The sequence below is a fragment of the Triticum urartu genome, chromosome 5A, assembly GCF_056163025.1.
Source record: "Triticum urartu cultivar PI428250 chromosome 5A, HENAU_Tu73, whole genome shotgun sequence".
Classification (NCBI taxonomy): Eukaryota; Viridiplantae; Streptophyta; class Magnoliopsida; order Poales; family Poaceae; genus Triticum; species Triticum urartu.
The window spans coordinates 604,191,811-604,204,832 of NC_141877.1; the positions used below are offsets into that span (position 1 = coordinate 604,191,811).

General features: G+C 54.8%; 1 pseudogene across 1 annotated transcript in view; it reads right to left on the bottom strand.

Moving 5' to 3' along the window:
* The window catches only part of LOC125526528 (uncharacterized), a 49,304-nt pseudogene that overhangs the window by 3,992 nt on the left and 32,290 nt on the right, over positions 1-13,022 (bottom strand). The window contains exons 9-13 of the transcript XR_015602868.1: positions 1,556-1,822; positions 1,254-1,463; positions 790-1,050; positions 599-663; positions 11-167 (exon numbers count right to left, since the gene is read on the bottom strand). The product of XR_015602868.1 is annotated as an uncharacterized LOC125526528 (transcript). The remainder of the gene's footprint in view (positions 1-10; positions 168-598; positions 664-789; positions 1,051-1,253; positions 1,464-1,555; positions 1,823-13,022) is intronic.

Genomic DNA, 13,022 nt, shown 5'->3' on the forward strand with positions numbered 1-13,022 from the left:
CTAAGATTACCTTGTAAACGATTCCGAATCCACCACGACCAATTTGTCACGCATCAGCAAAATCCTCAGTGATGTGTTGTAAAAGTCCTAGCGGCAGATTCGTTGGCTCCACGCTTTCATCAAGTAGTGTATGCTCCAGGACATTAGATTCAGATTTTATGTCCACCCTGATTACAGCATGCACTTCCATCATCAGACCACAAAGAAATTAATTTGCTTCCTGAGCACTGTGATGTTCATTGATGCAGGGTAAGTATTCTTAGTTGAGATTATTTTATTCAACTTAGCATGACAAGTATATATGCAACAATGACGGCGTTATAGAATCCTAAGATGAAGCTCAAGGAAGCTCTCATGGTGATGCTCACTGAGATTCCGAAAAAAAATGCGCAACAAATGCATGGCACTTGCATAATGTTTCAAACAAAATGCATTGTCGAATCATGATTCAAGACTGGACAGTCAGGAGATCACTGAAGAAATCCCAGAAGCAATGTGACATGTACCCTATCAATTGTCTTGGTATTAGAGTGCACTTGCATCAACCATAGTTATCACGTAGTACATGCAGTTGAGCACTGGTGGGAGCTCATCCTACCTTTCTCTCGAAGCATCAAACATTATGTTGGCCATACCATGTAAAATCCCAGAACCTCCTTCGACCTTCACAGAAAATAATATGTTCGGTAATTGTTTCTTGCTTAAATCAACGTAGCATGCAATAGCCTACCATATCAATCTTATCTTTAACTTCCTACCACTGGACAGTCCCAGGAAGTTAATTGGTACCTTCTGTTTGATTGTATCCCTCTCTGGGCTAAAATAGATACCGATTGCGTCAATCACGTCTCCAGCATTGGCAAAGAAGCCGACAATACTACCATTGCTCTGTAGCGGACTTCGAAAACGAGTCCCGCCTCCATTTCCATATGGTCCGTAGCTACCGGTATTGGTGACAAAGTAAAGTGATGTTACAACATCTGAGTTTTCCGAGTTCCAGCCTACTGTTCCAGAAACTTCCATCAAGAAATCTGACTGGCCAAGGAGAATCTACAAGTGAAGCATATTAATTATCATCACGGCCATATGTAGAGAGGTATAATTATTTGAGATTATAAGGATGCAATAATGTTTCTTATCTGTTGGTAGTGAACTATTGATCGCCATTAAAATTATACTACTCCCTATATGCATATTAAACCATCAGCAACGCACGGTTGATAGAAGTTATTATTAATAAGACTTGTACTCACCGTGTGAGAGCTCCCTTCTAGAGGATTAGCCGTCCCTCCCCATGGACCACCGGAGTGTTGTTGACCATCGCAATCACTATATGTAAACATAAGTGAATTGATTACCCTACCGCTATGAATGACCACGCTTATCAGACGTCGTGGCAACACATCCACGTCACTAGGCCTCCCTGAACCACCACCCCATGGCCCAATTTTTGTAACCGGGTCCTGAGTGCAAATCCGGTTCACGAAACTTCAGAAAATATTAAATAGTCTGAAAATAAATGAACAAAACAATTTAATTGCAAGTCTATTGTCACCTGTTCTTTCGTTGATCCCCTGTCATTTGGCTTCACATATACACCAATTGCGTCGACCACCCTCCCAGTATTAGCGAAGAAGCTAACGATGCTGCCATTGCTTAGCACTGGACTGTGAAAAGGAATTCCTCCTCCTCCTCCAAAAGGTCCATACCGACGAGCATTGGTAATAAACATAACGGATGTTACAACGTCAGAAGAATATTGCGTAGAGGAACCAGTTGTTCCAGAAACTTCGGCCAGAAACTCGGAGGGTCCTAACAGAATCTACAAGTGGAGAAAAATGGTAATAAGCCAAGGTACAAGGGGGTAAGTTGAACGCACGCCTTGAAATGGAAGCATGCAAGTCCTGAAATGGAAAGGAAGCTTGGCTACATACTAATGTAAGACGTTTTTTCACACTAATGTGTAGTGTCAAAAAAAAAGTCTTACATTATGGAATGGAGGGAGTTGTTACTACAGTATATTTTAGAGATAACTGCACTGGTGGTACACCAATTTATCCTAAAGGTTTGCTTTGGTTCACTAAGTTGCCAAACGTAATGAACTAGTCCACAAACTTGTCATGCGGATAGATTTGGTCCAAATTGTATCTGGCAGGGCTCGGCGTGACCACATGGACTGCCATGTTGGCAAAGGAGTCACACATGGCACACATGACACGGAGGAACTAGCCCGGCGACATGTAGTCTCTACAACTTAAAAGGTGTCTAGGCATACTGGTCAAGGACCTAAGTGTGGGGATGGCGACCGGCGAAGCCCCTGGCGATGCGGGCGCTGCGGGAGCCCGGCCGCCGCCCTCCCCGTCCCGGCCCTCGAGCCCCCCCCCCCCCCCCCCCCCGCCGGCGTCCGCCTCCCTCGTCCCCTCGCCGGGCCCTTCCTCCGGCTCTCCGCGGCTGCTGTGGGCCGACATCGCCGAGGCCGACGACGTTGCCGCTGGCCGCCCCGTCGTGTGCCGGGATCGTGTTCCCCCCAAGGCCCCGCCGTGGCCGCTGTGACACCCCAAAAATTTGGCCTTGTTTTAATGAATTAAATTTTTTGCCAGGAATTAAAACTTTGAATTTCTGAGCTCCATTTTGATTTTTTTAAATCATTTCCTTCCCTGGTATGATGAGTTTTTCCCAAAGTGAAAACCTTTCAAATATGTTATTGGGCTTGTTTAACCTCTCAAGAAAAACTTCCCTTTTATCAGTATAACTAATTACATAATTAATTTGCTTAATATTTATTTTCTTGAAAAATGGTTCTTCAAAGTTATATGGCCATATTTGAACTACAACCATTTGATAAATTCACCTAAAATTCTAAACAAAATTTGGAGATGTCATGTGATGTTTTTAAATCACTTTTATGCAAAAATATATTTTATTCATGAAATATTTTGAGCTCTACACTCAATTTTTCTTCTCTGGTCCAGAGTGCAATTTGCACTACAACCCATTTAAATATTTCTTTCTGGCCTCCACCAAAATTATGGGATGTTGGTAGTAGCATATGATTCAACTTTATGCAAAAACCCAATGATGTTATTTGAAAATTTTGAGTGAATCAACCTCATCTTCATTCTGGTCCAGCCTTGTGATTTCTACTACAACCATATTTAATTTTGCTCCAATGATCTTGTGCTTTCTCCTACTTGTAGAAAGCCCTACCAAACCCCTAAGTCCAGGAGCATGCACCCATTGGATTAATTTTGGTTCATGAAATAATGTCATTTATTTCCTGTCCAGAATTGTAGTTTTGCAAAACTTGCACTAGCAAGTTTCTGCTTTTGGCAAACTAACCTCACCACCCTCTTGTACATCTGAAGAGACCCCAATCTGGAAGTTTTGGCCACCCCAAGAGTTGCCTAGGTGCATGTGGCATTCTATCGAGCACCCTGTAGGCATGACCAGTTTTGACATGAGTTTTGGCATTTCACTGTGAGCTTGCACCTCTGATCAAACTAGCATGTCCACTAGACTCCCAGTTGCTCCTAACCTCGATCTGGTAAACCCCAACCTCACCTACGACCTGTAGCATGCCGCGGCATTGTGTCGAACATCTCCCGTGCGTGCACTGGACGCGCCCAGAGCGCGCGTATTGCACGATGCCGCGCCCGAGCCGACACGCTGGCCCCCTGGCTTTGGCCCACACGGTAGCACCTCGCCACGCACTCCCCGCCTCGCAGCATCGCGCCAAACCACCCTGGCACGCTACAGCGCCGCCGCCAGGGCATTCTTGGCGGCACTCCGGCGTCCGCAGTGGCTCCAGCCACGGGCAGCGCCGCCCAAACCCCTCCCGCTCGCCACCTGGCCCCTGGAACAGCGCGTGCTCATCCGCAGCCATGTCCTCTCGCGCTCGTCGCCGCCACGATGCCCTGCTGCTACAGAACGTCGGTTCGCCGGAAGCTTATCCATGGCCGCCGCGGAACCGACCTCGACGAGCTATAAAAAGAGGTCCCCGAACCCATTCAAGCACACAGGCAATCTTAGAATGCTCCCCTAGTTCTCCCGTGGCAGCCAATCGACCCGGGGAGGCCTCCTTCCTCATCTCCGGCAACTGCAGCCGCTGCCACTGCCCCGGCCAATTCGGCACCACCAGGACCTCCCACTCTCCGTTCTCTCCACCAAGAGCTTCCTCATCCTCCCGTGAACCCATCCCCCTACTCAATTTTGATCGGGAACCACCGTAGCCCCAAATCCATCTTGCTCCCGAAGCTTCCCTCCGCCGTGGAGCTCGCCGCCGGCGATATCCTCCACCTCCGACGACCCTACGACTACCGGAGTAACCACCTCGGCCCCCTGAATCCACTGGTGACCTCAGCTTTCCGAACGGAGCCACCGTTCGCCGGCAATGATCGCCGGAGCCCCGCTCCACTCGGGCAGAGGAGGGAGACGACGCGGGCGACTGGTCAAACCTGACTAGTGGGCCAGGCGGGCCCACCGTCAGAGACCCAGCGCCGGTCCACGTGGTTAAGTGGAGGCGTAAAGCCTCAAGTACGCCTCCTCTGCATCGAAAGCGTAATCTCGTTTGAAACGTTTTCTTTTTCTATTTTTTTTTAAAACAGATTTGACCAAATCTTTGACTGGCTATAACTTTTTAAATATAACTCCAAATGAGTTGATTCTTTTTCCTACCTTCCTCAAATTTGGTCTAGTTTATTTTAAGATTTATTTGAAAAAATTTCAAACAACTTTTTTGTACTGTTTTTGAAATGTGTGTTAATTCAAATATATTTTTAAATAGGATTTTGGGGAGAGAGAAGAAACTTTCAAAAGTTTTGGAGAGCACCTCACCCCTCCACAACTTAAAGGCAAGCATTCTGAACCCTGGCATAATGTTTTTGGTGTGTTATTTGACACGTTTATAACACCACCTTATTTCAGAGGTCTTGTTATTTCATGTGACATGATCATTTGCATGGAAGCATATTAGTGATTTCCTTGCTGTTGGAAATGAATATAATTGTGATGGTAATCATCCTCATGTGCCTTGCATGCATGCCGGAAAGGAATCCGGGAAAGCCTCGGCCTTGGGTAGGCGTGAGCTTGTCGCCGGTCCCCGTCGGGACGGTTATGTCCGGTATGGCATGGTAAGGTATATTGAGTGGTGATTTTGTTGATTGAAATATATTTGTTTACATGTCATGCAGGGAACTTATAAACCTCCTGAGTCGACCGTAGACCGAGTCTTGTTTCCAGTAACCCCCATACTTGCTATGTACTACCACTTGTCCCTGCCGCAGGTAGGGTATGGTTCAGTAAGTCGTCAACCCCTTTCAAGCACACACCGTACAGAGAGGCCATGGTGGAAGATATCGGTTGTAGCCGGTAGGCATGCCACCTGGTCCGGGGGCATGGGTGTTTCCGGTTGGGACCGAGAGGGGAGGCCACCCCTTAGAGCGCGCGATATAAATTTGATCCCATGCTACGCGAGGTTGTAGCCTCCCCACTTAGAGTTTTGCTTAACAAGTGTCGTGGGTGATTCCAGACACCGGTGAGTTAAGCTGGTGTGTGCAAGTTAGGCGTGTTTTCAACTAAAAAGCCGTAGACGGAATTAGTCCCGATGGACTAAAGGAATCCGTTACTCGTGGGTAAAGAGTACACCCTCTGCAGAGATTAAAACCTATTCGAATAGCCGTGTCCATGGTTAAGGATTACAGTCTGGGATGGGTCAAGTGTTGGTCTTAGTGTCGGTCTTCGGAGGAGAAATTGTTAAACCAGAACTTGGACCGTGACTTGTGACTTGTGAAGATTATGATTATTATCTTGTAATGGACTAACCCGTTGCATTAATTATATTATTGAGTATCCCTGGGATGGTTCTACCTCCTGGATATTCATTGTGATTATTTATCTTGTAAGCCCTTTATGTGGTGTCGCTCAGACGCCCGACTGTGGCATTTCTTTTAAAGCCCTTTATGTGGTGTCGCTCAGACGCCCGACTGTGGCATTTCTTTTAAAGCCCTTTTTGTGGTGTCGCTCAGATGCCCGACTGTGGCATTTCTTTTAAATCCCTTTATGTGGTGTCGCTCAGACGCTCGACTGTGGCATTTCTTTTAAAGCCCTTTATGTGGTGTCGCTCAGACGCCCGACTGTGGCATTTCTTTTAAAGCCCTTTATGTGGTGTCGCTCAGACGCCCGACTGTGGCATTTCTTTTAAAGCCCTTTATGTGGTGTCGCTCAGACGCCCGACTGTGGCATTTCTTTTAAAGCCCTTTATGTGGTGTCGCTCAGACGCCCGACTGTGGCATTTCTTTTAAAGCCCTTTATGTGGTGTCGCTCAGACGCCCGACTGTGGCATTCCTTTTAAAGCCCTTTATGTGGTGTCGCTCAGACGCCCGACTGTGGCATTTCTTTTAAAGCCCTTTATGTGGTGTCGCTAAGACGCCCGACTGTGGCATTTTATTCCCTCTCTTTTATTGCTTACTCATGTTGCATATAAATAACCTGCTTGCATGCATAAAAGATATTTTATTTGTGACTGACGATGTGATCATAGAATATTTCAGTGCATGATTATCAATTATATTATACCTGTGTTCTTAATGTTTGCGAGTACATTCAAAGTACTCACTGGCTTGTCCCTGGCTATTGTCTTGGCCAGATTTCTGCACGGAGAGGAGCATTGCGGTGACAGCCTCGAGACCTAAGCAACGGTGATAGCAGCCTCGCGAAGATAGGAGTTAACCTGGTCAGCTGTTCCTGTGGGAAATGGAGTCCCATAGACACTGATGTCTCACAAACCGCTTCCGCCATCAACCACAAGAAACCCAATTGTTGTACTCACAGGCCAGAAGGGTCTTGTACTACATATTTTGTATTTTGCTTGAGATTTCTGTATCAAGTTTGGAGCCTCATCAGCTAACAGTAATCCTGGGGCTGATGAGCACGACGGTCTTTTCTGGAAATTTATGTCTGGAAAACCTGGTCGTGACAGCCGCCACCTGACCCCGCCGGTGGCCTTATTCCCAGGGGTGGGAGTTCGGCCGCCCGTGGGTCGGGACGGCGCCGTAATCTTCCTCTTGCCGCCTCCCCGGCACAGGGGATGCAAGGCGCCGGCTTTGGGTCGGGGCTGCCCCCCCGGCGGCGTCGCGCTGGCAGCTGGGGTGTTGCCGGCCGCGCTGACCGGGGCCCGGCTCTCGCCTCCTGGAAACCCGCGACCACGGTCGCCCCCTCCTCTGCTCCGTCCTCCTCTGCGACGGCCGGTCCGACTCCGGCGATCCCGCCCGAGCTCGCGCCGGTCCTCTCCCGTCGGACCCCCTTCCGGCCCTTCTTCCCCTCCCGTAGGTCCGCCGGACGACATCCTCATGGCCTCTCCACCGCCCCGCCTTCCCCTCGCCGCCCCCGTTCGCCCCCGCCGGCGGCCACCGCGGCGGTGCTCGGGGAAACCCTAGCGCCCCGCTTGGTCACCCCGGGACGGTCGTACCGGGCCGCTGTGATCCTGGGCCGGCCCACGGACATGGTTGCAGGCCCCTCCCTCAGGCTGATGGGAGCGGGTGCGGCCCATGGGAAACCGGCCTCGACGGCTGGGGTGGGCCGGCTAGGCAGGCCGGATCTGCCCCACCTAGCCCAATCTCGCCCCCTGGCGTCCGAGGGCCCGGTTAGGTGTTCCATCTGGCCGCCCGTAGGGTTCCCACGCCCCCCTCTCCTCCCCCTCCCGCGCCGCCAGCCCACTGCATCGCCCCGGTTTCTACCGCCCCGCCCCGACCCCTTCTCGCCGGCGCCGCCGCCCTCCTCCCGCCCGCTTCCCCCCCCCTCACCACCCATGACCCGGGAGTGGGGGGGATAGCGCGGGGCGCCCCAAGCGCCGGACGGACGACCGCCGCGACCCTCCCTGTCCCTCCCCCGATGGCCAACGCCGCGAAGACGATCTGAGGCAGCAGCTCGCCTCTCGGCCGGCTCGGCGCTCCCCGACGCGCAACTCTCACCGCCCCTCCCCCCGCCCCTCGCGCCGCTCGTCGGTCCGCGACGACCGTCGCTCGCGGTCCCCGACCCGCCGCTCCTCCCCTAGGGCGGAGTCCCGGGATCGTGGGCGGTCGCCGGCCGGGGAGACGCGGCCGTCCTCGCGTCGGCGGTCCCCGTCGCCGGGACCGGTCCCGCTCCCCGCCCCGTTCCATGCCCGTCGCCAACTCCAACAACTCGCAGACCACACGGCGCTACCAACCGCCCCACACCCAGGCTGCGTTCCCGCCGTCTAATGGCGGTAATGGCAACCGGGGACGCCAGGGGCCCAAGAAGAAGAAGAAGAAGAAGGGCCCCCCGCGCCCTCAGGCTGCCGCATCCACCGCCGCCGCAGCTCCCCCTCCGGGCTCCAATGCCCCCACCGACGGCCCGCCGTGCTTCAACTGTGGCCTGACTGGTCACTTTCAGGTGGCTTGCCCCAATCCCCCGATGTGCTACCTGTGCAAGGATTCCGGACATCCAGCGATTCTCTTTCCAGATCGCCCGGTGACGGAGGAGATCATGATGTATGGCCACGGCATCGAAGACATGGCCTTCTTCCACATCGAGGTGCCTGAGATTCCCCCTCCCTCCCCCTCGCTGATGGCGATTGTGACGGTCGTGGGCAAGGCCGTCGCCACCCTGGAGCTGCTGGAGGCCGAGCTCAACCACTTGTGCATATGCACGTGGGACTGGCAGGTGACCCCCACCGTCTCCAACGCCTTCTCGGTGATCTTCCCCGACGCCATGAGTATGGGATTCTGTACCGGCAGCAACAACATCACCCTGGCCCTCAACGACATTGTGGTGAACATCTCTGAGCCGCATTGGGATCCCAAGGCCGTCGCTGTCCTAGACACTGCGTGGCTCCTCATCTCCGTCCTGCCAGATGTGGCCCAGTCTGAGCGAGTCATCCGCAGCATGTCGAAGATCCTTGGCAAGGTGGTGGTGGTCGACGAGCTCTCATTACGCAAGGAGGAGGAGGTCTGGGTCAAGGTGAAATGCCTGGACTCCTCCAAGCTCCACGTCACGATCCGAGTCTTCTTCAACGACGACGGCTACGACCTCAAGATCTGCCCCGAGCCCCCGAACCACGTCGGCCGCCCCTGCTTCTCGGATGATAGCCACCTGGGGGGTGGCCCTGCTGATGCCGACGACTCACACCGCCGACGCTCACGCCACTCACGCCTCGACGACCCCGGAGATGATGAGGACGGCTCGGAGCACTCCCGCTCCCCCTCCCGCGAGCCATCCAACCCACCAGCAGGGCAGGGTGGCTCCGGGGTGGGGCGCACTCGAGTGTCGGCCGCGGACCTCGCGGTGGCCCTCCGCTTGGCCACCCCAATGGTCCGGCCCTCTCTGTCTCCGTCGGAGTCGGCCAGTGACATCTCCAGTGTGGGGCTCCTTGTCGCCCCTCCATCGTCGCCTCGCTCCCCCTGCATCGTCTCCGCTCGTCGCTCCACGCCACCGGGCCGGACCCTCCTTTCCCCGCCGGCCCGACCTCCCCGGCCCCCTCTGGTGGAGGCGGATGCGAGGTCCCCATGGCACCTACCTCGCCCCCACCTCCCGCGGTGGTCGCGGTCGGTGCCAACCGGGAGCTCGCCGACCCGCCCACTCTGCCGGCAGCCTCCGTCGGCCTCCTCCCCTCGCCGACCTCCCCGTCCGCCTCGGCAGGTGTGGACGTCTCCTCGCCGGCCTCCGCGCACCCCCCTCTGACGGTGGCGTACACCAGGCGGACCCGCTCCACCTCGACGCCGGTGACGTCCTCCCGCCGCAGCGCCCGCCTCGAGGCGGCAAGGCTGGCCGACTCTCCGGCGCCGTCCATCGCCGATCGCGCGGCGCTCCGCGCGGCGGTCCGGAACCTCATGTCAGGTGCAGACTCAGACCTCCCCAGTTCCTCCAGTTGCTCATTTTCCGCTCTTGAGGCCGCTCCACTTGGCCACCTCGCTAAGGTGGCCAATGACTCGACCATAGTTTTCAGGGGGGAAGTTGGTCCCCCCTTAGAACAGATCGCGGCCATTAGGGCCAGGGAGATCCTGGACGGCAAGCTTGCCGAGACCCGCGCCCGCCTGCTTCGGCCCCCCGAAGGGACGCCCATCCCCCACGCGGGCCTGGCCCCTCCGGTGGCCGACGGAATAGTCCGTGGTCGCACCCGTTCGCGCACTGCAGCCCTCCGCGCGCAAAGCGCTTCCCGTGTTCTGGGGTCAAGCAGCCCCCCGATGGGGGCTTAGATGCGGGCCTTGTTCTGGAACATCCGCGGCTTCGGCCATGATGGTCGTCGCCGCCAACTCATAGAGTACATCCGTGACGAACGCATTGACATCATCGCCATACAGGAAACCTTGCGCACTGAGTTCGCCCTTCCGGAGCTTCAGCGCCTTAGCTTCCACCTCTTCGCTTGGCACTGGCTCCCTTCTAGCGGGACCTCAGGCCACTCTGGCGGCATCCTCTTAGGGGTAAAGGATGCCACCTTTGAGGTGGGTGGCATGGACCGGGGCGAATTCTTCGTTAGTATGGAGATCTACGAGCGAGCCCTAAATTTCAAATGGGAGGTCATTATTGTCTATGGTCCGGCAGACCATCGCCGCTCCCCGGCCTTCCTAACAGAGCTGCGGCTGAAGATCTCTAACTCCCTCCTCCCAGTCCTAGTGGGCGGAGACTTTAATCTCATCCGATCCCCGGATGAGAAGAATAATGACCGGATCAACCTCCCTCGGATGCAACTATTCAACGATTGGATCGCGGAGCTGGGGCTCCGCGAACTTGATCGGACGGGTGCCAGGTTCACCTGGACGAACCGTCAGATTGTCCCGACACAATCCGTGCTGGATCGTGTCCTAGTTTCCCCGGAATGGGAATTACGCTGCCCCCTTGCTTCGCTCCGGGCGGTCACCCGGATCGGGTCCGACCATGTCCCCCTCCTCCTCTCCACCGCTGACGAGCGGCCCCCCACCGCGCCGCGTTTCCGGTTCGAACCCTTCTGGCTCAATCAGACCGGCTTCCGGGAGGCTGTTATCGCCCGCTGGATTTTTGCCCGCTCTGCTCCTCACCGATCCATGTCCGCCATTGATTCGTGGCATTTCTGTGCCAAGCTTGCCCGCCAATTCATGAAGGGCTGGGGGGCAAACCTTGGCCGGGATCTTAGAGAGCGCAAAAGGCCCTCCTGTTGGCTATCCAAGCCTTGGACGCCCGCGCCGATTCAACAGGGATCTCCCCGGATGAGTGGATGCTGCGTTACGACCTGGAGGACTAGCTATCCATCATTTACACCGACGAGGAAGCCTACTGGCGCCTTCGGGGCACCCAGCGGTGGGTCCTTCGGGGCGATGCCAACACCGCCTACTTTCAGGCGGTGGCGAACGGCCGGCGTCATCATAACTCCATCCACTGCCTATGGGATGGCGACACCCCTATCGTTCTCCCCTCGGCCATTCGTACCCATGTAGACGGCTTCTATAAAGCCTTATTTACCCCCACCCCGCGGGGTGGGGCTAGTCTGGCCCTCGACATTTGGTCGGGTGCACAATTGGTCTCGGCTGAGGCCAACGCGGCATTAGTGGCCCCCTTCGATGAGGCCGAGGTCCTCGCCGCCATTAAGGGGATGAACCCCTCCTCGTCCCCGGGTCCGGATGGTTTGCCCGTGTCGTTCTTTAAAATGTTCTGGGATACCATCAAGCCGGAGGTCATGGCTCTGCTCGAAGAATTCTATACGGGCTCTATGGACCTTGGACGTCTCAACTATGGGATCGTGACCCTCATCCCCAAGGTCCCGGGCGCCTAGGATATTCGCCAGTTCCGCCCAATCACTGTGATCAACGTGATCTTTCGGATCCTGTCCAAAGGGTACGCCAATAGGGCGACCCTTCTAGCTGACACGATCACCCATCCGAATCAATCCGCCTTCATACAAGGCCGATTCATTCTCGATGGCGTGTTAGTCTTCCACGAGGTCCTACACGAGGTCCGAGTAAAACGCCATCGCGCGGTCTTTCTAAAGCTAGACTTTCATAAGGCCTATGACACGGTCCACTAGCCATTCCTGCGGGATGTACTGCTTCGCAAGGGCTTCGACGATCGTTGGGTGACCCGCGTCATGCAGCTTGTCTCCTGTGGCCGGACCGCGGTTAACATCAACGGGGACATTGGACCCTACTTTCCCACCCTCTGTGGGGTACGTCAGGGTGACCCCTTCTCACCGTTCTTGTTCAACATGGTGGTCGATGCCCTGGCATCCATCTTGGATAGGGCTAAGGCTGCTGGCCATATTCACGGCTTAGTCCCCCACCTAGTAGGAGGGGGAGGGGTCTCCCTCCTACAATATGCGGATGATACCATTATAATGGTTGAGGGATCCGCACTAGATATTACTAACCTGAAGTTCCTCCTCCTGTGCTTCCAACAAATGTCAGGCCTAACCATTAACTTCGACAAGAGCGAAGTGATGGTCCTCGGGCTCCCCGTGGAGGAAGCACAGCACATCGCTAACCGACTAAACTGTCGGCTGGGTTCTTTCCCCACGACCTATCTGGGGATCCCCATTAGTGATTCGTGCCTCACCATGGCTGATCTTCGCCCCACGGTGACCCGTCTGCAACACCGCGTTGAGCCTTGGAAAGGGCGCTGGCTATCTAAGGCGGCATGTGTGATACTTATCAACTCTTCGCTTACTAGCCTCCTTTGGTTCCTCATGAGCTTCTATAGCCTCCATGAAACCCTGCACCAGGAGATTGCCAAATACCAATCCAGATTCTACTGGGCCGGCGATGGGGATAAGCAGAAGTACCACATGGTCAGCTGGCCAGATATATGCAAACCCGAGGACCAGGGCGGTCTTGGGATTTTGTCCGCCCGGCGCATGAACATTGCCCTCCTGACACGTTGGCTCTGGCGCATTGCCAATGGAGATGGAGGTCTCTGGCTTACGATAATCCAGAACAAGTACCTGCGTGGACAACCTCTCGCATTTTGTCAGCGCTCTGGCGGCTCCCAGTTTTGGCAAGCCGTCGTCCAGCTGCTGCCTGTTTTGCGCATTGGCACTTCCA